Genomic DNA, 25,903 nt, shown 5'->3' with positions numbered 1-25,903 from the left:
CAGAGGCCATGGCTTCGGCCGTGGATCGGATCGTAAACGCGCGCGAGGGTACCGGTGCCCTCGACAGAGCTATTGAGGCGGTCGTCGGCACGATCGGCCGGTTCGATGGGAGGGATGCCACGAAGTATCTGGCGTCCTACGGTGCAGAAATGTTGATGCGGGACATTCCGGAAGAAAGGCGTCTTGCCGGTTTTCCCCGAGTGGCAATGCCGAGCATCCATGCGGAGGTGCTCGAGGTGCGGGCGGAGAGTCGTACCTGGGAGGAGTTCGAAGGTCGGCTCCTAGAGAAATACGGGCTGGACGACGCGCTCCGGCTTTCGAAGCGAAGGTTCATGGAATGGGTGGAGTCCCCGGGGAAGGGAAGAAACGCGTCGGCACTCCTCCGGGAGTTCGAGGAAAACTTTGCGCGCCTTTCGGCGCTCGACCGAACCATCCTGGACACGAGCCGGGTCTTGCTGTTTGTCAAGTCGGTCGACGAGCGGGATCGGGAGCAAGTGGGCCTCTTGCTGGAAACCGAAGACGGGCTCACTACCGACTGGGCGGCTGTCAGGAAGGTCTGTGGCCGTTTCGACAAACGGCGAGAATGGGCGGATAACGGGGCGACTGGGTCGGGCTCGGTCGCAGCAAGGAAGCTCGAACCAGCGCCACAGGTGCGCAAGGAAGAGACCCGGGAGTGGTTGGAAACCGGTTCGGCTTCGACCGGCGTGGTCAGAGGCTCAACCGGAGGAGCGGCGCTGGAGGAATTGACGAAGGCGATAAAGGACCTCCAAATCGCGCAGGCCCGAAGGGAAGGAGGCGAACCGGCTCGTGACCGACGGCCGGCGGCAGGAAACAGGTGCATGTGGTGCGATGAAGTCGGCCACGTTCGGAAGGACTGCGGCGACTTCGCGGAGGCGCTGAGGGACCGGGTGGTGTACCTGTGGGAAGGACGGGTGCATGCCAGCGACACCCGAAGGGCCCTGAGCCGAAACGACGGAAAGGGTGGTATGAAAAGGTTGATGGAAGAGGCGGCGGCCCGACACGCGGAAACCGTCCACTACTCGGCGTCGGCCGGCATTCGAGTCGGGGGCGGCGAGGCCCGAAAGGAAAGCAAAGCCGGATTCTGGCCGACGATGCTGGAAGGCCTTGCCGGTGCAGGGCTTAAAAGGGAGGAATCGGACCGTGCGGAGAAACGGGTACGGGAGATGACCGGGTGGAGCGACCCGGTCGAGGAAAGGACGGGCTTCGTGGAAGCCGCTTGCCGGAACTACGAGGCTCTGGTAGAAGAGAAGCGGGTGGGAAAACCCGGGACGACCGGGCCCTCACAACGATACGAGACCCGGTCCGGGCCACGACGGGACGAAGCCGGCAGGGCCGGTACGCAAGATAAACCCCAGAAGGGCGGGTACCGTCTGGGGACGGAGATAGAAAGAACCACGGACTTACGAAAGGTCCTGGAGGAACGGATCCTCGACAGCAAGGTGGAGCTGTCGCTACGGGAGGTGCTTGGAATCGCCAAGAAGGAGTTCCACGACTCCATCGTGGACTTGGTGAAACGGAAGAGGCTGTCAACGGAGACAGAACCGGAAAGACCGGTGGAAGTGCGGACGACGCACCTAGACGACATGGCGCTGGGAGACGAGTGGGCGGAAAGCCACTATTCGAGACCGCACTGGGCCCGAGCGACCACGGAAACCCCGGTGAAGATCGGCGATGTCCAGGAACCGGTGATAGCTTTGGTGGACCACGGATCGGAGATCAATTTGATGTCCATGGACTTCTATAAGAAGGGCAAATGGCCGATCAACACCAAGCACGGGTGGAAAATAAGGGCAGCAACGCGCGCCACCGAGGAACTGCACGGGGCCTGTCCGAATGTGCGAGTCAAGATCGGCGACGTCGAGATTGACCAGCACTTCTTCGTGCAGGAGACGTCTTCGCATCCGGTCATACTGGGAGAGCCGTACATCACGGCGGCGCGAATGGAGACCAAGGTGCTGGACAATGGTTCGGCCTATGCGCGGGTCAAGAGCCAGGACGGCCGCCATTCGGTCCAGTTTTTGACGGTTAGGCCGAACCACGAGCGTAACCGCGACTCCCTCGGTTCCGATAACCGAGAGGATTTTTAGAGAGGGCTGCCAAGGCGTGGGGCCGCGACAGTCCGGACACCCCGGGAAAACCCCACACCTGTACGATAAAACCGAAGAAACCTTCCCGGGGACTCCACTATATATAAGAAGGTTGTATCACGTGCGTTCATGACATCATTTATAAACCCCTTATACGTATGTTTTTTACTATTTTAGAGGCCCTTTTGTAAAAAAAAGATTAATAAAAATACCCCCTATTACCAATATATTTTTTGATAACCACCTATTTTAAATGCCCTTACATAGAAAATATACATGCACACATAGTTTCTAATCCAAGAAACCTAGAATGGATCTATGACCCTCTTTACAATTGATGACTCACAAATATGTGGAAGAACATTAAACAACATATGCAATTTTGTAGAAAGGTTTCATCAAGTACCACATAAATTGAAAACACAATGTGTAAAGTATATAGTAATGCACAAACAATTCAAAAACATTACCCAAAAACATTAGAGGTATATCATATATAAGCCACATATAAGTTCATGTCAATAGTTTATTTCAACATATGAAGAATATGAAGTGATAAAAAAGAATGTAATTTACAAAAAAATCAATCTTGAACTTGACATGCATATCTCAAAGAGCACACATGGGACAATCCAAATGCATATCAATAATGAAATTACTAACAAATTAACATTATGTTTGGTTTCATGGATAAACTCATAAGAAGCCACTACATTATTTTTTCCCAAATACATTGATCAAACAAATGACAACATATGTTATATTTCCATTTGAAATATAGGACATCACACTATAAAAATGAGATAAAATTAATCATTTTGTTGTTCAATGTCTACTTAAAATACTTATTACAATAAAGGTTATCTTCATAAAAACCAAGTATATAAATAGAAAACCCAAAGAAGCTTATTTTAGGTTCTAAATTTCATGTAGTTTCTATCTTCAATGTTGGACCTGTATTATAGCCATGACATCACTCTACGCCCTCTCCACATCTTTGGTTTGTTTCATACTTTCTTTTTGAATCTCAATAATATGACCTTTCAGGGAGGATGACGCTTGTTGCTCTCTTGGTTACTCGTTTCCTTCTGAATAGTTCATGCATGTAAGGCATGAGGAAAAGCAAAAGTTGCATTTCTATCAAAATCAGTAACTCATAAATAGAATCATCATAAAAAATACCATAATAGTTATAAAGGATCATTGATATAGGACTTCTATATAATTGGGTCCAAACAAACCTCTTATACTTTCTTTATGACAAAACAATCCAATCTTAGCTTATGTATTTCAAATATCAATGACTTACGTTCAAAAAAAAAACTAAATTTTATCCAAAATATGTTCTTTTCCAAATTTTTGGGGGTTTCAAATTTCTTGCTGTAAAATTCAGAAACCTATTTGAGAATAAGTCAAGTTATTAATGTTCATAACATGGGACACAAGTACGTACCTACACCAATGGGCCTCATATAACTCTTATATGGTTTCTATAGATGATATATCATATCTAAGGCATCCTTGGAAAAATAATGCTTCAATTTCTCAACTTTAGTGTTACTACAAGACCATATGAGAACCATCGTATATTATCAATATATCAACCATATGTGTGCATATCCAAAACTATGAACATTTATGGTAAATAATTATGAATAAATAGATCCACAACTATGAGGATTCATGATCAGTAATAAAAAACAAATTTACATATTTAAGAACAACCTGGACAAAGATGTATGTTTTCTCTCTAGCGGAATTGTTTCTACCACCATCAAACAAGCAAGCAAGCAAATAAACATGGTTGGCCACCAATGACAACTAACCGTTTTAAATAATTCAATAGAAACCTGGGATACAAAAAGTTGGGCCTATCCCCTCCACCCAAACAATCCTTGAGCATACGTAGATGATACTCGAGCATCTAATAATGGCAATAAAAAAAGAATCTTCATAAAAATTAGAGAAGGCTCAATCAATACCATTATAATTATGAAATTATACAGTAAACCAAAGTTTATATTACCTCTCAATATATGAGTTCCCTTACATCCTTTTTTGAAACTCTTTTCCTCTCGAATTCAAACTCCAACTTACTGATGGGTTACCTTAGCTAAGCCCTTGAAGTAATGATTTACTAAGGCCTTCACAAAAACTAGTAAAACTTTTAGCAATCTCTTCTTGGACTCAAACTACAATAAATACAAGCACAAACTCTACTTTCCTATTCATCAAAGATGAAACAAGTTCAATGAGAGTGTACCTTCTTTGCAAAATAATAAGTTAATTATCTCTCGTCACCTAAAGATTGCAAATTGTGTGTTAAGAACATGAAATGTGTATATTTAAATAGATTACTATACTATCTAGAATATAGTCATTAGGTTGTCATGAAATACAACTTTTGTCAATCCGAAATCACATATTTTAACCTTGCAATCAACATTTGCAAGCACACGAGTGTGTGTGTGTGTGTGTGTGTGCGCACATATGTATGTATTGTATTGTATTCCATGTTCTGTATGTATGTGTGTACATATTGTATTGTATTCATTGAATTGCATGTGTGTGTATTTACATATTGTAATGTATTCATTGAATTGCATGTGTATGTATTTACATATTGTATTATAATGCATGTGTTGTATGTATGTAATGTGTGTGTGTTTGTGTGTGTGAATTTTCTATACATGTGCATATGTATGTATTGTATTATATGTATGGAATGTGTGTGTGAATGTTCTATACATGTGCATATGTATGTATTGTATTGTATGTATGGAATGTGTGTGTGAATGTTCTATACATGTGCATATGTATGTATTATATTGTATGTATGGAATGTGTGTATGCATGTATGTATGTGTTAGATGTGTGTGTGTGTGGGTGTGTGGGTGGGTGTATGTGTGTGTTATATATATGTGCATATGTATGTATGGAAAGTGTGTATGCATGTATGTATGTGTTAGATGTGTGGGTGGGTGGGTGGGTGTATGTGTGTGTTATATATATGTGCATATGTATGTATGGAATGTGTGTATGCATGTATGTATGTGTTAGATGTGTGTGTGAGTATATGCTCTATACATGTGCATATGCATGTATTGTATTGCATGTGTGTGTATGTATGTGTTGTTTGTGTGTGTTATATATATGTGCATATGTATGTATTGTATTGTATGTATGGAATGTGTGTATGCATGAATGTATGTGTTAGATGTGTGTGTGAGTATATGCTCTATACATGTGCATATGCATGTATTGTATTGCATGTGTGTGTGTTATATATATGTGCATATGTATGTATTGTATTGTATGTATGGAATGTGTGTATATGTGTATGTGTATGTGTTATGTGTGTGTGTGTGAGAGAGAGAGAGAGAGTATATGTTCTATACATGTGCATATGTATGTATTGTATTGCATGTGTGTATGTATGTGTTGTTTGTGTGTGTTATATATATGTGCATATGTATGTATTGTATTGCATGTGTATATATGTATATGTGTATGTGTTATGTGTGTGTGTGTGTGTGAGTATATGTTCTATACATGTGCATATGTATGTATTGTATTGCATGTGTGTATGTATGTGTTGTTTGTGTGTGTTATATATGTCCATATGTATGTAATGTATTGCATGTGTATATATGTATATGTGTATGTGTTGTTTGTGTGTTATATATATGTGCATATGTATGTATTGTATTGCATGTGTATATATGTATATGTGCATATGCATGTATTGTATTGCATGTGTATATATGTATATGTGTGCACGTGTATTGTGTGTGTGTGTGAGTATATGTTCTATACATGTGCATATGTATGTATTATATTGCATGTGTTTGTATGAATGTGTTGTGTGTGTGTGCGTGTTCTATATATGTGCATATGTATGTATTGCATTGCATGTGAATATATGTATGTGTGTGAGAGTATATAATCTATATATGTGCACATGTATGTATTCTATTTGCATGTGTGTATGTGTTGTGTCCGTGTGTGTATTTCTTTTACATACCTGTAAATATTTTATGAACAGTAGTTGTGGCAGCAGCTACAGAGGATAGAGGCGACCAATGGCGGCACAACGAGGCGACCAATGGCAGCACAACGAGGCGAGCAGAGGCGGCAATGACAATACGAAGAGAACAAAGGAAGTTGCAAAGAGAGTAGAGGCAACAAAAACGAGAAGAATAGAGGCAACACCAAAGAGGAGAACAAAGGCGGCAAAACCAAGAGAGTAGAGGAGGCAGAATTAGGCGGCAAAATGGGGCGGCAAAACTCAAAATTAAAAAATGTCAATGTATCAATGTTATGTTGACTATGAATGTATGTATGTATATGTATATGTCTATAATATACATATGTAATGTATGTATATATGTATGAATGAATATATATATATGTATACATTGATATATGTATATATCTAATATGTAATATGTAATGTATGTATGTATGAATGAACATATATATATATATGTATACATACATATGTGTATATATTGAATATGTAATATGTAATGCATCTATGTATGAATGTACATACGTGTATATGCAAGATGTAATGTATCTATGTATGAATGAACATATATATATATATGTATACATACATATGTGTATATATCGAATATGTAATATGTAATGCATCTATGTATGAATGTACATACGTGTATATGCAATATGTAATGTATGTATGTATGAATGAACATATATATATGTATACATACATATGTGTATATATCGAATATGTAATATGTAATGCATCTATGTATGAATGTACATACATGTATATGCAATATGTAATGTATCTATGTATGAATGAACATATATATATGTATACATACATATGTGTATATATCGAATATGTAATATGTAATGCATCTATGTATGAATGTACATACATGTATATGCAATATGTAATGTATCTATGTATGAATGTACATACGTCTACATGTAATATGTAATGTATGTATGTATGTATGAATGTACATACATGTATATGCATATATGTAATGTATGTATATATATGTATATAATGTACATATGTAATGTATGTATGAATGAAAATATATATATTGTGGTGTGCATGTGCACAATATGTATACATACATATGTTTATATGTCTAATGTGTAATAGGTAATGTATCTATGTATGAATGTACATACGTGTATATGCAATATGCAATGTATGTATGTATATGTATATAATGTACATATGTAATGTATGTATGAATGAATATATATATTGTGGTGTGCATGTGCACAATATGTATACATACATATGTGTATATATCTAATGTGTAAATAGGTAATGTATCTATGTATGAATGTACATACGTGTATGTGCAATATGCAATGTATGTATGTATATGTATATAATGTGCATATGTAATGTATGTATGAATGAATATATATATTGTGGTGTGCATGTGCACAATATGTATACATACATATGTGTATATATCTAATGTGTAAGTAGGTAATGTATCTATGTATGAATGTACATACATGTATGTGCAATATGCAATGTATGTATGTATATGTATATAATGTGCGTATGTAATGTATGTATGAATGAATATATATATTGTGGTGTGCATGTGCACAATATGTATACATACATATGTGTATATATCTAATATGTAATATGTAATGTATGTATGAATGAATATATATACATGTGTAATGTATGAATGTAGAATGCGTATATATGTAATATGTAATGTATGTATGTGGATGTTTGTTTGTAATATGTGCGTAATATGTATGTATATATGTACATATTCTAGTTCATATGACCCCATGTGACCTACATATATGCTGATATGTGGAACATGTATGTATGTATGTGTATGAGTGTATGTTTGTAAAATTTATACACATATCATTGTAACCATAAATACATATATACGTGTAGCAATGTATAAATGAATATATGCATGTCCATGTATGAATGTACATATGTGTATGAATATGTAATGTATGTATATTTTTATGTGAATGCATATGTGCATATGTGTGTCTGTGTGTGTGGATGTTTGTTTGTAATATGTATGTATGTGTATGTGTAATATATATGTATATATATATATATATATATACGTATGTGTGTGTGTATCTAATATATGTATGTATGTGTATGTATAAAAGACTAGATGCATGTCCATGTACGAATGTACATATGTGTATGCATATATGCATAGGTCATGTATGTATGTATGTATGTATGTATGCATGTGTGTGTGTGTATGTGTGTATGTGTATGGATGCATGTATGTATGTGTATGCATATATCCATATGTCAACAATGTACATGAATCAATGTGTATGGATGTGTGATTGTAATATGTGCATAATATTTATGTACATATATATCTAATGTATAAATGAATATAGTTATGTCCATGTATGAATGTACATATGTGTATGCATATGTAATGTATGTATGTATATGCATATGTCAATGTATATGAATGTGCGATTGTAATATATGTGTATGAAATGTATGTATGTTCACGCATGAATGTACATATATGTATATGTATATATGTAATGTATGTATGTGTAAAAGTGGTTGTATATATGCATGCGTACATGAGTGTGTGGATGTTTATTCGTAATATTTATGTATGTGTATGTATATATGTATTTATTGTAGTTGGTGATGATATATATGTACATATGTAATGTATGTATGCATGTGTATGTAATGTATTTATGTGTATGGATGTCTGTTTGTAAAACTTATAACATTGCAGACATATGTACGTATATATAGGGTGATATGTGGAACATGTATGTACATATGTAATGTATGTGTATGCATCTATGTATATGTCAATATACATCATTCAATGAGTATGAATGTGTTTGTAATATGTGCATAATATGTATGTATATATCCAATGTATGTGTGTGTATGTGGTCATATGTATGTAAATGTATGAATGTGTATATATGTAATGTATTTATGTATGTATATTTTTGGGATATTTTCATGTTTAGTATGTATATGGCTCCTATATGGATGTATGTTTGTAATATGCATTTATATATCCAATGTACGTGTAAGTATACATATATCTAGTGTGTGTGTGTGTGTATGTAAGTATTGTGGTTCATATGGTCCAATATAATCTATATATATGGTGATATGTGGAATATGTATGTACATATGTAATATATCTATGTATGTATCTATACATATATCATATATGTAATAATAATAATGTATGTATATATGTAATTTATGTATGTGTAAATTTGTATATTGTGTAATAGGTATGGATTATATGCTATGTAATATCTAATTTATTTATGTGTGTGTGCACGTGTATATACATAATATACATATATGTAATATATGTAACTTGTTTGTAAATTGTAAATATGAATATTTGTATACATATAATATGTATGTGATGTGTACATATATAATATATAATGCGTAATTTAATTTTTTGTGTTTTGTATGTATATATGCAATATGTAATTTTATTGCATGTATTATGTATATATGTATGTCAATACATACATATATAAATAATACATATGTATGTTTTTACTTTCGATGAATGGGTAAATACCCCATTTTTTGTTGTAAACCAATTGTCTCATGGGCCAAATTTGGTCTTAGAAGACGTTAATATATATTTCTTTCTTTCTTTCAATATATATGGCTGATTCTAATATGTATGCAGTATGTAATGCATGCATGTATGTGTATGTACATATTTACATATGGTAATATATATTTGTACATATATTTATGTTTAGTCAATATGCATGTATAAATGGGTGTAATGTATGTATATACATATTCATGGATGTAATGTTTGAATGTAGGTATATATGCATGTGTGATGTGTTGTGATATATGAATGTAGGTATATATGCATGTATGTGGTATTCATATGTGATGTGTGTTATGTTTGTACATATTGTATTGTATTGTATGTATGGAATGTGTGTATATGTGTATATATATAATATGTAATTTATTTTTTTTCAGTTTGGTTTGTATATTTGCATTTGTATAAAATTGTGCGTATAATAATATATATGTGTAATATGTAATATATAAAATATGTTTGTAAATTGTAAAAATGTGTATACATACATACATACATATATATATATATATATATAAGATGTAATTTTTATGTATGTAGTATGTAATGCATGTATGTACATGTATGTACATATTTACATATGGTCATATATATTTGTACATATATTTATGTTTAGTCAGTATGCATGTATAAATGGGTGTAATGTACATATATACATATTCATGGATGTAATGTTTGAATGTAGGTATATATGGATGCATGCATGTGTATGTATTTATGTATGTATATATGCTACTCCAAATTTGAGTATTGTTTGCATAATACATTCTTTACTATCTCATTGAAATATCTAATATTTCATGGGCTTATGTAAAAAAATTTCCCAACATAATTGATAATACCCTTATGTAAATATATTTTCAAATCCTTATTAATACCCTTATATATATATATTTTGTATCTCACTGATTAATTTAAACCCCTTTTGATGAACTCACGTGCTATCATACAAGTTTTGACAGTGAAGCCCCCGGGGAAACCTTGTACCATAGGTAGGGAATTTTTGTTCTCCGACAACGGAGCGTGTGCGATGGTCGGCATCGCCGGCCGAGAGAAAACAAAGACGGAGGCGAGACTTCGAGCGTGCGGAGTTCTCGGCCCGGACGAGGAAATCAACGGAGCCGTGGAGGCGGTCTCATTCGACGACACCTTGGGAATGCTGGGAAAGGTAGTCGAAGAAGGCCTTAACGACGACCGGACGATACCGGTGTGTTCCGAGGAGATGTACGAAGTCATCGCGGACTTCGGTCGAGGGCTCGAGTCAGTTCGGACGGCCCACGTAAACACCAAGTACAAGACTGTGGACCGGAAGGTAAGGCCAGTAGCGGCACCCTTACCGGAGGACAGCGCGTCGAGAATCAAAGGGGTTGCATCAGACCCTAGTCTACGAGATCCGGCCTGCATAGGGCACACCTTCACTGACGAGACGCTCCGAGAGCTCAAAATCGGTGGGGGCGGGTTCCTACTGCCGGCGGAGGAAGACCGGTTTCGGAGAATGCTCGGAAGGCACGGGAAAGCCTTCGCATTCTCGCCGGAGGAAATCGGGTGCGTTGACCCGACGATCGTGGAGCCGATGGTGATATTCACGGTACCGCATGTACCATGGAATCTCAAGCCAATCCCGGTTCCGAGAGCTCACATCCCGAAGTTGATGGAGCTGCTGAGGCAGAAAGTTGATATGGGAATTCTCGAGCCGTCGAGCGCCCCATATTCGAATCGATGGTTTACCGTACCGAAGAAAAACGGTTCGCTGCGCTTCATCCAGGACCTGCAGCCGGTCAATCGAGTGACCATTCGGAACGCAGGAATCGGACCGACCATAGACGAGTTCGCGGAGGCCTTCGCCGGAAGGTCAATTTACTCGGTCGGGGATCTATACTCAGGGTACGACCAGTTCCAGCTGGCCGTGGAGAGCAGAGACCTTACGACGATGCGAACTCCCCTCGGCCTAGTTCGGATGTGTACACTGCCGCAAGGAGGGACCAACTCGGTGGCCCACATGGTGAATGCGATGAACAAGGTTCTGAGGGACTGTGTCCCGGACATTACCATGCCGTTTCTGGACGACATCCCGATCAAGGGATGCCCGGTGGAAGAAAAGGACGAGACGATCGGGCCGGACGGATGCCGGCGATTCGTGGCGACGCACGTCGACGACTGCGAGAAGGTGCTGCAAAGGCTAGAGGATGCGAGACTCACCTTCTCCGGGGAGAAGTCGGCCTTCGGGCAGTCAGAAATCATGGTGGTCGGACACCTGTGCGGACCATATGGCCGGAAACCGTCTCCGGCGAAGGTAGAAGCCATCTCCGCGATGAAGCCCGACTGCAGCTCGGTCACGGAAGTACGGAGATTCCTGGGGGCATGCGCGTTCTACCACATATGGATCCCGCATTACGCACACGTCGCGGAGCCACTGTACGGGTTGCTGAAAAAGGGGCGAAGGTTCGAATGGCTAGACAAGCACGCGGAATCGGTCCGGAAGCTGAAAGAGGCCCTTGCAGCGGCACCGGCACTCCGGAAGGCGGTTTACGGGAAGGGTACCCCGGTATTCATAACGGTGGATACCAGTCCGACCGGGATCGGATGGGTCGTGAACCAGGAAGACGAGGACGGCAATCGGTTTCCGATCCGATTCGGCGCGAAAGTCCTCAGTGAACGGCAGCGAGGATACGCCCAGGTTAAACGCGAACTCTGGGGTATTGTTTCGGCGGTTAAGGCCGACAAAGACTACCTGATAGGGACGGAAGGATCATCGAGACGGATTGCCTGCCGATTCTCGGTATGGTTTCCGGATGCGCGACTCCGGACCTGGCGATGCTCAGGTGGATAGCGTACATCAAGTCCCTGGACCCGGAAATACGACACATTTCCGGGAAAGACAACGCCATGGCCGACATGCTTTCGAGGGCGAGGTTCGACGACAAGGGCGGCATGGTTTCGGAAGACGAAGAAGTCGGCGTGGATTTCTTCGAGGCGGCATACATAACGACCGACGGGATGAGCACTCCGGCGCTTAACGAGTTCGACGCGAGCAAGTACGATGGGGAATGGCTGCAGATCGGCGGGTTTTTGAAGACGATGACGCCCGATGCGTCATGGACGAAGGACGAGGCCAACCGGATCCGGAAGAAAGCATATCGATTCTTTCTCCGAGATGGGCATCTATGGAAGCACCCGAAGAAGAGGGACGGCGTCCCGCTCCGAGTGGTGGCGATGAAGGAAGAACAGGAGGAACTGCTGACGGCCTACCACGACAGCCCTTGGGCTGGACACCGTGGAACATGGGCTACGTTTGAGAAACTAAAGGGGAAGTATTGGTGGCCGGGGCAGTACCGGGACGTGCATCGGTTCGTGACAACTTGCGGGAGCTGTCAGATGCACTCCATAGTCCGACATCGGGACGAGCTTCACCCCACGTACCCTCCGACCATCCACTTCAAATGGATGGTAGATCTGGTGACGATGCCAATGGGGGTAGGACAGATGCGGTACCTGGTCCTAGCGCGGGAGGATCTGACGAACCAAGTGGAAGGCCGGGCCCTTCCAAACAAAACGACCGCGGCCGTATGCCGGTTCCTAATCGAGGACGTGATATGCCGGTACGGGTGCGTCGGGAAGATCGTGGCTGACCGAGGGGAATTGGACGCCGAAGAAGCCGCGGAGCTGTTCGACCGGCTGGGAGTCCAGCTCTCGCTCACCACTGCGTACAATCCGGAGGCGAATGGAAAGGTGGAGCGCGGACACGGACCGATCGTCAAGGCGTTGGTTCGGGCATGCGGAGGCCGAGCCGGTGACTGGCCGCGGCTGCTACCTTATGCTTTGTGGGCAGACCGGACCACGCACAGTTCGGTAACCGGGTACATGCCGACGGAGCTCATGTTCGGCCAGACGCCGATCATGCCGATTGAACGGACGATCTCCTCGTGGGCAACGGTCGACTGGAGGGACGAGATGAGCCGGGAGGAGTTGTTGGTCGCACGTATACGACAGCTCGAGCGGAGGCCGGAGGACGTGGCACTGGCTACGGAGAAGCTCCGGGTGGCGAGGACAAAGAACAAAGCCCGGTTCGACCGAACGCACCGGCTACGACCGAAGAAAATCGAAGAAGGTGACTGGGTGCTCGTCTACGACAGCAGCCTCGACAACCAGCACCGAGCCACACGGAAGTTCGCACGAAGGTGGTTCGGGCCTTACGTGGTACGGAGCGCCAATGACAACGGGACATATCACCTGGCGGAACTTGACGGCACGAGAATGGCGATACCGGTTGCAGGGAAGCGGATCAAAGCGTTCAAGAAGCGACACGACGACGAGCCAGACCCGGCTCTCCTGGTCGGCAGTGACGAACGATCCGAGAATGAAGAAGAACCGACGGGCGAGGAATGAAGACGGGCCGGTTTTCTCCGTCCCAACTCTCTTGGCGCATACCGGAGGATGCGCGGTTAGGTGGGGGCGGATGTCGTGAAGAAAACCGTCCATAGGCGGAATCGGCGCACCAAGCCGTGGGAACCGGTTCTTCACGCGCGCACGCTCCGAGTTGTACATAGAAACGAATTGAGAGGATAATCGGCAGGAACGGGCCCTAACTCAAGTGGAGACAAAGACCGCGCGAACAGTCTTTTCGGTCGCGCGCGCGAACTGTACGAGTCGGCGGCGTAACTACGCGGATCCGTGAAAAACGGAGCGGATCCCTGTCCAAAAGGGACAGGGAATAAAGCTGACACGACGGCCTGTTCGTCGGCCTATATAAGGAGCGGGAAAGAGCTGTTGCAGGGAGCTGGCGCGGAGAGGACGAAGTGCTGTCGGACCGTTTCTGGACGCTTCGCTCTCTCTGTTTCCTTCCTTCTTGAGCTCCAAAGCTTTCTGTGCAGGGTTCCGGGGAGGCTCGCGCTGTTTCGAGGAACGCCCGAGTGCTTCCGGCAGCACCTCCGACCTGCTACCCCCCCCCATTTCCCCGTTTGTGCGTCGAAGCGAACAGGCATCGGCATCTGTTCGCCGGCCTGTTCGGTTGCAACCAACCTGTGCCCCATCGGGGGTTGTAGTCGTGTTAGCCATTTTTGTTAATACACATATTTAGTCATTCGCATCCGTCTGTGTCGGTGTCTGTTCGCGTTCTCCGTGCTAAAGGGCCGTGTCCCTGTGTATCCCCGGTCCTGCGTAGCCGGTTCTCTCTCTTTCTCCTCCCTCGCTTGCTCTTTGGTTCGAGACCCCCGCGGTCCCGCCTCTATTCCACACGCACTTGCGTAATATCTCTACAACGTACTTCTCCTGTGACAGCCACAACTGCTTCTTCTTCCGGTCCCGGATGATGTGCATCCCTAGTATTTGCCTCGCCGGACCCAGGTCCTTCATTGAGAAGGTTCGGTGAAGAGCCTTCTTCAGCATCCGTATCTTGACCTGGTTCCGTCCGACGATCAACATGTCGTCCACGTACAGGAGGAGTATTAGAAAGTCTCCTCCTTCGAATTTCTTCACAAACACGCAGTGGTCGGACTGCGTTTTGAGGTACCCTTCGTCGGTCATGAAGGAGTCGAACTTCCGGTACCATTGCCGGGGAGCCTGCTTCAGTCCGTAAAGGCTCTTCTTCAACCGGCATACCAAGTGCTCCTTCCCTTTCATCTCGAATCCTTCCGGTTGCTGCATGTAGATCTCTTCTTCGAGGTCACCGTGAAGGAATGCCGTCTTCACGTCCATCTGTTCTACCTCGAGGTCCATGCTTGCCGCTATGCTCAGCACCGTCCGGATGGAGGTCATCTTCACTACCGGGGCAAATATCTCGTCGAAGTCGACGCCCTTCTTCTGCTGAAACCCCTTCACCACGATCCTGGCTTTGTATCTCGGGGGGTTTCCGGCATCTCCCGGTTTCAGCTTGAACACCCACTTGTTTCGAAGTGCCCGCTTTCCTTTCGGCAACTCCACAAGTTCATATGTGTGGTTCTCATGCAGGGAATCCATCTCCTCCTGCATGGCACTCAACCACCTGCGGCTCTGGGTGTCATGCTTTGCTTCTTCAAAGCTCTCCGGCTCCCCTCGTCGGTTAGCAGCACGTGCTCTGGTTCCGGAAATCTCCGGGGAGCCCTTCTCTCTCTTAGAGGATATCTCCGTTCCGGAGCTTCGGTAACCGGTTCTTCCGATTCTTCTTCTTCATCCGAATCCATTTCGGGATCGGGGCCGGTTCCGGTATCATTTTCATCTTCTTCGGCCGGTTCTGTTTCTTCACCATCTTCGGCCGGATCCTCGAGTGCTAACCGGTCCCTTGCCGGTCGGGACTGCTCCTCACAGAGTTTATCCTCACCGGTCGACTTGGAGCTCTTCATCTTCTTCTCCGACTCCCAGTCGGCGAGTGTCTTGTCCTCCATGAAGATGATGTCTCGACTCCTGAATATCTTCTTGTCGACCGGGTCCCATACTCGGTAGCCGAACTCGTCGTCGCCGTAACCAAGGAATATGCATGGCCGGGTCTTTGGATCTAGCTTTCCTCTCCGGTCCTTTGCCACATGCACGTATGCGAGACACCCGAACACCTTCAGATGCCGGTAGGACACTTCCTTACCGGTCCACACTTTCTGTGGCGTGTCTCCGTCCAAAGGTACTGAGGGTGATCTGTTTATCACGTATGTCGCCGTCGACATTGCCTCAGCCCAAAACCCCTTGGGTAATTTCGCATGTGCCAGCATACTCCGGACCCTCTCCATTATGGTCCGGTTCATCCTCTCGGCCAGCCCGTTCAGTTCCGGCGTCTTCGGCACAGTAAACTCGAGTCGGATTCCCTTCGAGCGACAGTACTCCTGGAACTGCCCCCGGTATTCCCCTCCGTTATCCGCTCGTATCGCTTTCAGCTTCTTGCCGGATTCTCTCTCCACTCTCGCGTGGAGTTCTTTGAAGACGCACAACACTTGGTCCTTTGTCTTCAACGGTGCTGTCCACAGCTTCCGGCTGTGGTCATCAATGAATGTCACGAAGTATTGGGCTCCGCCATGTGACTTCGTTTCTACTTGACACACATCCGTGTGCACCAACTCCAATGGTGCACTGCGTCTCGTCGGTGGCCTTGAGTGGAAGGAGGTTCGGTTCTGTTTACCGGCCAGGCAATCGGTGCACTTCTCCAGGTGCACATGCTTCACTGGGATAAGGTTGTCTTCTGCAAGCCTCTTCATCCCCTTCTCACTCATGTGGCACAGTCTTTTGTGCCACAGCTCACCGGCAGTGTCGGCTGCCACATTCAGCTCTTCCGGACATAACCGGGCATTCATCAGGTACAGAGTGTTGTCTTTCCGGGCCCGAGCCACTATCAGGCTCCCCTTGCTGAACTTCATTACGCCGTTCCGGATGCTACCTGTGTAGCCTTCATCATCTAGCCTCCCGGCCGAAATCAGGTTCAGTCGGACCTCCGGAACGTGTCGGACATTCTTCAGCAGCATTTTGCATCCGGTCGGGGTTGTCAACCACACGTCTCCTATGCCGGCAATTCGGCACGTACCTTCGTTTCCCATCCGAACACAGCCATGCTCGCCGGCTGTGTAGGATGAGAAGTATCTTCTCTCCGGGGTCAGGTGGAACGATGCTCCGGAATCGACCACCCAGGTCGTCTCATCGCCGGCAATGTTTAGTTCACCTTCTTCGGTGATGAGCATGATTTCTTCCTCACTTGCCGCGAGTGCCGTTGTTCCTTTCCGGTCCTGCCCTCGCCGATCCGAACCTCTCCGGTCCGTGGCTCCCCGGTATGCACCGTTTCTCTCCGGTGACTTCTTCGAATCGGTGTCGTCGGCTCCGTTGTCTTTTCGGTAATGCCGACAATTCTTTCGGAAGTGCCCCGGCTTCCCACAGTGGAAGCATGTGGGCCTTCCTCTTGACTGCGACCGGGTCCCCGACTTCTCTCGTCTTTGCGGACTCCGGTTCCATTGTCTTCCCCGATCCGATTCGGTAAGCAGCGCCTTCGAGTCGGAGGCCGGTTCTTTATCTCTCCGACGCGCTTCTTCGTTCAAAATTCTTGTCTTTACCGTTTGTAAGGACAAGTTATCTTCGGTGCAGGAGGTGCTGAGAGTCACCACCAAGTTCTCCCAGCTATCCGGCAATGTGCACATCAGGATGATGGCTTGCATTGCATCCTCCAACGGGAACTTGATCGCCGCAAGCTGATTCACGAATCCCATGAACGTGCTTACGTGTTCCACCATACTCTCGCCGTCCCGGTACTTGAGATTCACTATCTTCCTCATCAGGGAAGTCCGGTTCAACGCATTCTTCCTCTCGTAGAGGCCCGACAGCTTCTTCCACATCTCATATGCATTGGTGTCGTTCGCCACATGTTGTAGGACGCTTACATCGACATATTGTCGGATCGTCGCTACGGCTTTCCGGTTCAGGAGCTTCCACTCCGACTCAAGTACCCCCTTCGGTATTTCCGACCTGTCAATCGGTTCGTACAGGTCCCGAACAATCAGAAGATCCTCCATCTTGATCTTCCAGTCGGCGTAATTCAGCGCATTCAGCACCATCATCCCCGGCTGCCCGCTGCCGCCGCCTTCCATTTTCTGCAGCAGTTCGCTCTGATACCAGTTTGTTGGGAATAGACGCTTACATTCACCTTCTTCGCTCGGCCACAACCGAGTAAGCGCGAATCGATGGTGCAGAAAATGGGAACCACACGGAGAAACAAAACGCGGGTACACAGTGATTAACGTGGAAAACCCTGGACGGGAAAAACCACGGGAGTACAAGACTCCAAATCAACACTATACAGAGAAGTATACAATGGCGAGCTACAAGGCGACGACCTTGAGCTCGCTGTCCTCGCCACAGGCGGCGGAAATACACAGAGGCGTCTACCTCTTCCTCTCTCGCGCTCTATCTCTCTCTCTCTCTCTCTCACGGCTGCTCACACTTCACTCCTCTTGAATGGGAAAACAGAAAAATGAGAAGCAACAGTAAAACTGTTTGCCCTAAGTCATATTTATACTTATATGACTTTGGGCTATTTACAACTATAGCCTCAGGGGCCCATAGCGAACATATTCACGGATATGTTCCTGCATCCGGATCGCTCTCCGGGTACATTCTTCATCCGGCACCGAAGCCGGGGTCTTCGTCATCCGGATCCGAAACCGAAACCGGGCTTGTCGGCATTCATCTCCAATATCCGACCATCCCATCCGAAAGGGACCGAAATCCCAACAGTTAGCCTCTGGTTGATTTTCCATCTCCTTGCCACCCGTGTTCACGTCGGGTTCACCACTTGTGCCATGCCTTTTGGCGCCAGATCGTTTGTATGAGTCGGGTGGGAACCACTAGGGTTTTGGACTAGGAGAAAGAAGAATATGAGATAATGTTAGTTAGGAAGAGATTGTAAGAAGAAGATATGAAACTCCTGAATTCCACGAGTATAATGTATTAATGGGTAATTAGATTGTAAGAGAGAATTAGATGGTAAAATCGTGAATCCCACGAATATGTTGTATTAATCAATCCTTCTAAAAAAAAATCAACAACCCCTGTACATCTTTCTCTCTTCCTTATATAGTGTTGGAAGAGTCTAAGTTTATCACATGCAAGCATCATGCTTTTCCTAACTTTAGTTTTCATGCACACTGCATGTGCATGATTAGCTTTCCATCCCATCTTTTCTTTTAACTCGAGTGTGTATGCATGAATAACTTTTTGTATCATGCATATCTAGAATATTTACACGAGATAAAGTTTAGTATAACTTTAAATTTTATAATATGCTAGTATAGTGGTAAGGCTTAAAAATCGTTAACATGGCTTTTGAGAGTCTTAAGAAGGCATTTACATCAGCTCCTATTCTAGCTCATGTTGATCCGGAAAAACCATTCATCATTGAATCAGACGCATCGGATTTCGCCTTCGGTAGCATTCTGTCACAACAAGGCGATGATGAAAAGCTACATCTGCGGCTTTCCACTCACACAAGTTTGACGCCACCGAAATCAACTATGAAATTCATGATAAGGAGCTATTAGCAATAGTGGACTCTTTTACCCAATGGAGGCATTTTATAGAGGGATCTTCTCATCAAGTCACCGTATTCAGTGATCACAAAAACCTTGCCTACTTTCAGAATGCTCGTGTGTTAAATCAACGTCAAGCTTGGTGGGCCCAATTCCTCACTCGTTTTGACTTCAAAATTACATATCATCTAGAGAAGCAACAAGGGAAGGCAGATGCATTATCATGGCGCTCATATCTAGCACCGCGGCCTGGCGAGCTAGCTTTCGATAACCAAAAGCAAGTAATCCTGGGACTGGCACAACTACAAGCAGTGCAGGTCTTCGGTATGCCCTTGGATTCCCACGTTATTGATACCATACGTGAGGACTTGAAGACAGATACTTTCGCCCAAGCCATTCTAGCACAAATTGATCCCTGTCGAGCATGTTGTTCAGAGTTGCAACAACCAAGTATGGACTATCGACAATTCGAAAGTCATGATGGATTACTATTCTTTAAGAAACTCTTGTATGTTCCTAATGGTTCTTCTCGCCTTCGAGTAGTCCAAAATTGTCATGACACATATACAACTGGGCATTTTGGTAATACTAAAACATTAGATTTAGTACAACGATCATTCTAGTGGCCCCATATGTGACAATTTGTCGAAGATTTTGTTCGGACTTGTGATACATGTTGCAGAGCAAAAATGCCAAGGCATCATCCATATGGTTTATTAGAACCATTACCAATTCCAAGCAAGTCGTGGCAATCCATTGCTCTAGATTTCATCACAGATCTTCTGGTCTCTAAGGGATTCGATGAGATCTTAACAGTAGCAGATCGATATACGAAGATGGCCTATTTCCTACCATGTACTAAGGAAATCTCCAGTGAGGAAACCGCTGAAATTGTCATGCGTGAAGTATGTCGGCATCATGGCCTTCCCAATAGTATCATCAACAACCATGAACCCCAGTTCGTCTCGAAATTCTAGAAGCACCTCTTTAAAATGCTCAAGGTCACTTGTAACCTCTCCTCCAGCTACCACCCGCAAACAAACATCCAAGCAGAATGAACAAATCAAACGTTGGAGCAGTATCTTCGGTGCTTATGGGTTACCGATGGATATCATGAGTGATCGAGATCCAAATTTTACTAGCGACTTTCGGACGCAAGTCTTTAAGAAGTTAGAAACTACATTGAGCATGAGCTCCACGAATCATCCTCAATCCAATGGACAGATAGAACGAGTAAATCAAATTATTGAGGACATGCCCCGTGCATATGTTGGTACAAAACCAACAAAATGGGAACGTTATCTCCCAAATTTGGAGTTTGCTTATAATAGCTCCAAACATACATCGACGGGATATAAACCTTTTATGTTGATGTATGGTTTTCAGCCACAAGCCCCGATTGATGTTAATATACATCATGATGAGTTGCGAAGTACGCAAAATTTTCTTCGGGATATGCAAGATATGTTGCATATTGCACGAGATAATATAAACACAACTCAAGGTAGAGCACGTTTTTATGCCAATCATAATAGTCAACCTCGTGTATTCAACACTCGATAGAAGGTATTTTTACATGTACCTCACAATTCTAAGTCATTGTCTACGGGTAAGTGCGTTATGTTAGCCCCACGGTTTTGTGAACCTTTTATAGTCATCAAACGCATTGGTTCATCAACCTATCGTCTCGCTCTTCCTGATGGCGTTGAAATCCATCTAGTTTTTCATGTAAGTCGTCTAAAAGAACTTCTTGGTTCTGGTGACAATACAGTGATAACTGAAACTCTGGTTATTTCTAAAGAATTATCTTCTAAACCACATGTACTAGAAAGAATTCTCGATGTTAAAACAAAAAAATTGCATTCTAAAATAATCAGAGAATTTAAAATTAAATGGATGGATAATTCTATAAAAGATGCCACATGGGAACGTGAAAATACTCTTAGAACTAACTTCCCTAACTTTCCATTGCAAGAGTGCAATGTTTTAAAGAGGGGGAGTATGTTACGGGCATGACCATATAATATCTCGTGGTGAGAAATTACCGTAGTATTCTATACATATGGATAAAGTGTGAGGGTTAAACAAAAGTGTAAAGATGGGGAGGATTACTTTTAATCCTCAAGATTGAGACACCCATTAGGCGTAGTGTGAACTTGCATGGGGGCCTTAGATCTGGCTATAAATGTGAGGCTTAGCCACTACTGGTGGGTCAACTCTTGTAGCGAGCGCGCCAACACCAGGTATGACTCGACGCCACGACGGTGGTATGGGACGCCGATCGAGGCTCGAGTATGTATCGATCCCTTCGCACGGGGGTGGTCGGGTGGATCATCACCCTTCTTCCTCTCTCTCCTTTCTTGTTTATCTATCTTTTATCCTTATCATGTGCTTACATTAGTAGCTAAGGTCTAACATTTCCACTTCGAAGTTGGTGTAATAACTAAACAAGCAAGTGAGAAACAATAAGTTCTCATGAAAATTGAACTACCACAAGACAAGCATTGCTTTCATTTCATGGGTGTGATTATGAGGATTATATTCATAGTTGTGATGCATGTTACTAGTCTAAATGTCGTCGACACCCACCATATGGAGTACTCCAACCCTTACCAATTCTTAATGATATAAAGTCTCTCTATTTATATTTCAAAGATTTTAACATCAATCTTACTGTTGTGGATTCACTAAGATAACACATTCTTGTCCATGTACAAAGGCCATTAATTTTCAAGAGGTCATATCTAGTTATGCGTGAAGTATTCCGACATCATGGACTCCATAATAAAATTGTTAGTGATTGAGGCCCATAACTCATCTCGAAATTTTGGAAACACTTTTTTGCCCCCTCTATTAATTGTAAACTCTATTCAAGCTATCATCCAGAGACTAATGGTCAACCCAAATGTACCAATCAAACATTGGAACAATATCTTCGTTGTTCCATCAACTATCAACATGAATATTGGGTTGACTACTCGCCTTGCATGGGGTAAATTGGATAATTGGCCAGCTGCATCTGTAAGAACTTGGACTTAATTTCAACAAATGCCACAAGAAGATCGTCTTGCACATTTACAATCTATTCATGGCACCAAGATAATGATTGCTAGCATATCAGAAGCATATTCTTCGTTCTCTACAACCTTCCAACCCAGGCAGAATCATATGTGCTTTGGATGCTTCATAAATGAAACATTTATGGATGCCACGGGTGTTTCACCTAATGGGTGCACTTCTTATTTTTAGGTCCTAGACAACCATAGATTGCAACCTTATACCTTTGATTGCCATTATCTACAACACTTGCGAATTGCACCAATTAGAGTGGTTGCTAAAACTGGAAAGAAATGGATGCTTGATCCTTATCCTTCAATTGATCATATGTGTGATATGTTGTGGTTATACGCAAAAGACCCTATTGCAAGATTAACATGAGATCCAGGGGCTTGGTTTTGGTCACATTCCTTGGGGGAACGACTCAGTAAAACTTCTTTCAGTACTCAGTAAAACTTGGAATATCATTGATGCTCTCTCGAAATGTAACAATACCAACAGCTCAGAAACATTGGACCACCTGGGGTGTCTCAACTTTGCAAACCTACTGAGATGGATTTGGTCATTTAAGGGGCCAAATAAATTTATTCTCTTCAAATGGCTATTAGTGCATATGGCACTACCAGTTGGTCATTCATTGAAAGGGAATGTAGCACCCAACTTCAACAATGTGGCTTTTGCCATGAAGCTCAAGAGACTGCCAAGCATGTCCTCTAGTCTTGTCCTTTCGCTCAACAAGTATGGAATAAAGTCCTTTTGTTATTCTTAACAATCAATGTTGATTGCCTATTTTCATGGGGATCAGCAATGTGTGGAGTGTTACATTCCAACTTGATGTTGTATGAGGTAGATGATGTTCAAGAGGCAATGGGGATACATAATAGAATATTGATATCAGTTAGCCCCTTTCAGCAACCTCGAAACCAGGTGCAATCTGTCCAAGTTTGGAAAACAGTGACTACAACGTTATGGGCATTATGGAAATGTCAATGTAACCAACTTTATGATGCGATAGATCTTCGTCTCTTAGATGTCCTCCTTGAGATATGGGAGAACTTGTTGGCAGTAGTCTGTGGCCAGTATGACAATATGCATGGTTCCCCATAGACTGTGAACAAGAGGAGGAATAAGCTTCTTCACTTATGGAAAAAGTTGCCCCTGTTTACAGAGTCAACTCAAGGGCCTCAATGGCACTATCGACTTCCATAGACCCTTTCCTGAATATCAGTAAATCATGGCAGTGTACATCAACAAATTCTAACACCTTCTACAAAGTCCTATATTTGGTCTTAGGATTATTGTACATCATTGTACATAAAAAGTTGTAAGCTTTTGGGTAGACAAGTCCAAGTTGTAGCCTTCATGCATTTTTTCTTAATACTATTGAGGAAAATATTTGAATATATATTGGGTTGACTATTCTTGTTTTGTGGAGGTCGCTTAAAATAAGTCAATTCATTTGTTTACCAAATTTACTTCCTTCTTTGCCCACACAAGTGTTCATACCTATTGGACAATGCTTGAGCATCCAGAAACTCAAAAAATCTTGATATAGAGGATTGTTTACATCGACACCAAGAGATCCATGTTACTATTTCTCGCCATTTACATAATGCCTCAAGCCAAACATAAGAAATTTGTATATTTTCATTGTCTTAACTCATCCCTCAAAGAACCCAAGCTTCGAGTTGGAAATCACTTATGGCTCTTACAAGATAATGTAAAGACCATTATGCCTTGCACGAAGTTGGATTATCAATGTCTTGGTCCATATGAAATCTTTGACTAAATCAATGATAATTCTTTTTGTCTCAATCTCCCCATCATGCACATCTTCATCTAGTGTTCCATGTAACACTTTTGGAACCTTACGCGTTGAACTCTATTCCAAATCATGTTATTCCCCCACTCCTATTGAGCTTGATTAAGTTTCAACATATGAGGTAGAAACCATTTTGGACTCCAAATTTGTACAGAACAAATTAACTTTTTCTTGATCTGTTAGGTTATACGCATGTGGATCGAATATGGGAGCCTATTGAGAAATGTCAGTTATGCTACAAAACTCATAGTTGAACTTTATCATTGATATCCATAATTAGCCAAACCATAGTTTGTGCATTGTGACTCATGCAACTCATTATCAAAGGCGAGAGTTAATCATTGTTATGACCATAATGTTATAAAACTCTAAAGATTTAAACGCAAAGAAAATTTGTAACCTTAACCATTAAGATAAATCACATTACACTACATTTAATTTTCATTAGATCAATTAAAATATTTATATAATTCAATCTTGCGTAGGCTAATTATTGAGAGATCAAGCTCAACTAGAGTTAGTTATTTAATCAACCATGTAACTTCATAGTTACCTAAATAGAATCTAGTTAGAAGTGCTAACTATAATGCCTTAAATAAGACCTTGTACTTAAGTGGGATATTCTAGATCCTCCACTCCTAAGTACATTTAATATAGGACTTACACTTTTGTACCTATATTATCCTCACACATGTGCACCCTTACACATGAAATCTATATATACCTCATTGTAGGTATTTTTGTATTTGATGATGATAATGCTAATTTAATATAGAGTTAATCATCCCCCATCTTGTGTTGTTCATAAGTGTTAACGTCCTCTCTCTCTCTCTTCCTCTCACACACATATCACATAATCTTTCGCGCTTAACTTAATCACATAATTAGGTGCTTATTAACCCTTGCTTAATTACTTACCTAATTCTTAACACTAATGCATGATCACCAATTTTCATGCTAGCATGAATTTAAAATGAAATACTTGCATGATTACCAAGTAATCATGCATGCATGCAAGGTGGCAAGTGTTCATGTGTCCAAACCATGCTATTTAAGCATGTCTTTAAGTATTGATGAGCCATCATGATTCAACACTAGTCTTCAATATATTCATGTAACACTTGTTCTTATTGTTAGCATATTGCCGATCTCCTCTTGTTTCTCTCTCGTTCTCTTCTTCAAATTGATCTTGTTCTTGGCAACAACCTTGACACTTGCAAGTTCTCGTGACAACCCAAAGGATCCGATGATGGGTCTACTAATCCCTTGAAATAGTAGTAATAATTGTTGTTTATATGTTGATGCCAA

The 25,903-nt window shown here is 42.8% G+C and overlaps 1 long non-coding RNA gene across 1 annotated transcript; it reads right to left on the bottom strand.

The window, feature by feature from the left end:
• Positions 1 to 2,847: 2,847 nt before the first annotated feature.
• LOC147857483 (uncharacterized) lies at positions 2,848 to 6,313 on the bottom strand. The gene is made up of 5 exons (XR_015530625.1): positions 6,133 to 6,313; positions 4,372 to 4,409; positions 4,135 to 4,252; positions 3,935 to 4,032; positions 2,848 to 3,196 (listed from the first exon to the last, which is right to left on the bottom strand). It is a non-coding gene; the product is annotated as an uncharacterized LOC147857483 (long non-coding RNA).
• Between the last annotated feature and the right edge of the window lie 19,590 nt (positions 6,314 to 25,903).

This window comes from Azolla caroliniana, unplaced genomic scaffold, assembly GCF_043228905.1.
Source record: "Azolla caroliniana isolate FFs.n. ecotype wild unplaced genomic scaffold, voAzoCaro1.0.p SCAF_12, whole genome shotgun sequence".
Lineage (NCBI taxonomy): Eukaryota > Viridiplantae > Streptophyta > Polypodiopsida > Salviniales > Salviniaceae > Azolla > Azolla caroliniana.
This window is presented reverse-complemented; position numbering and strand designations above follow the sequence as displayed.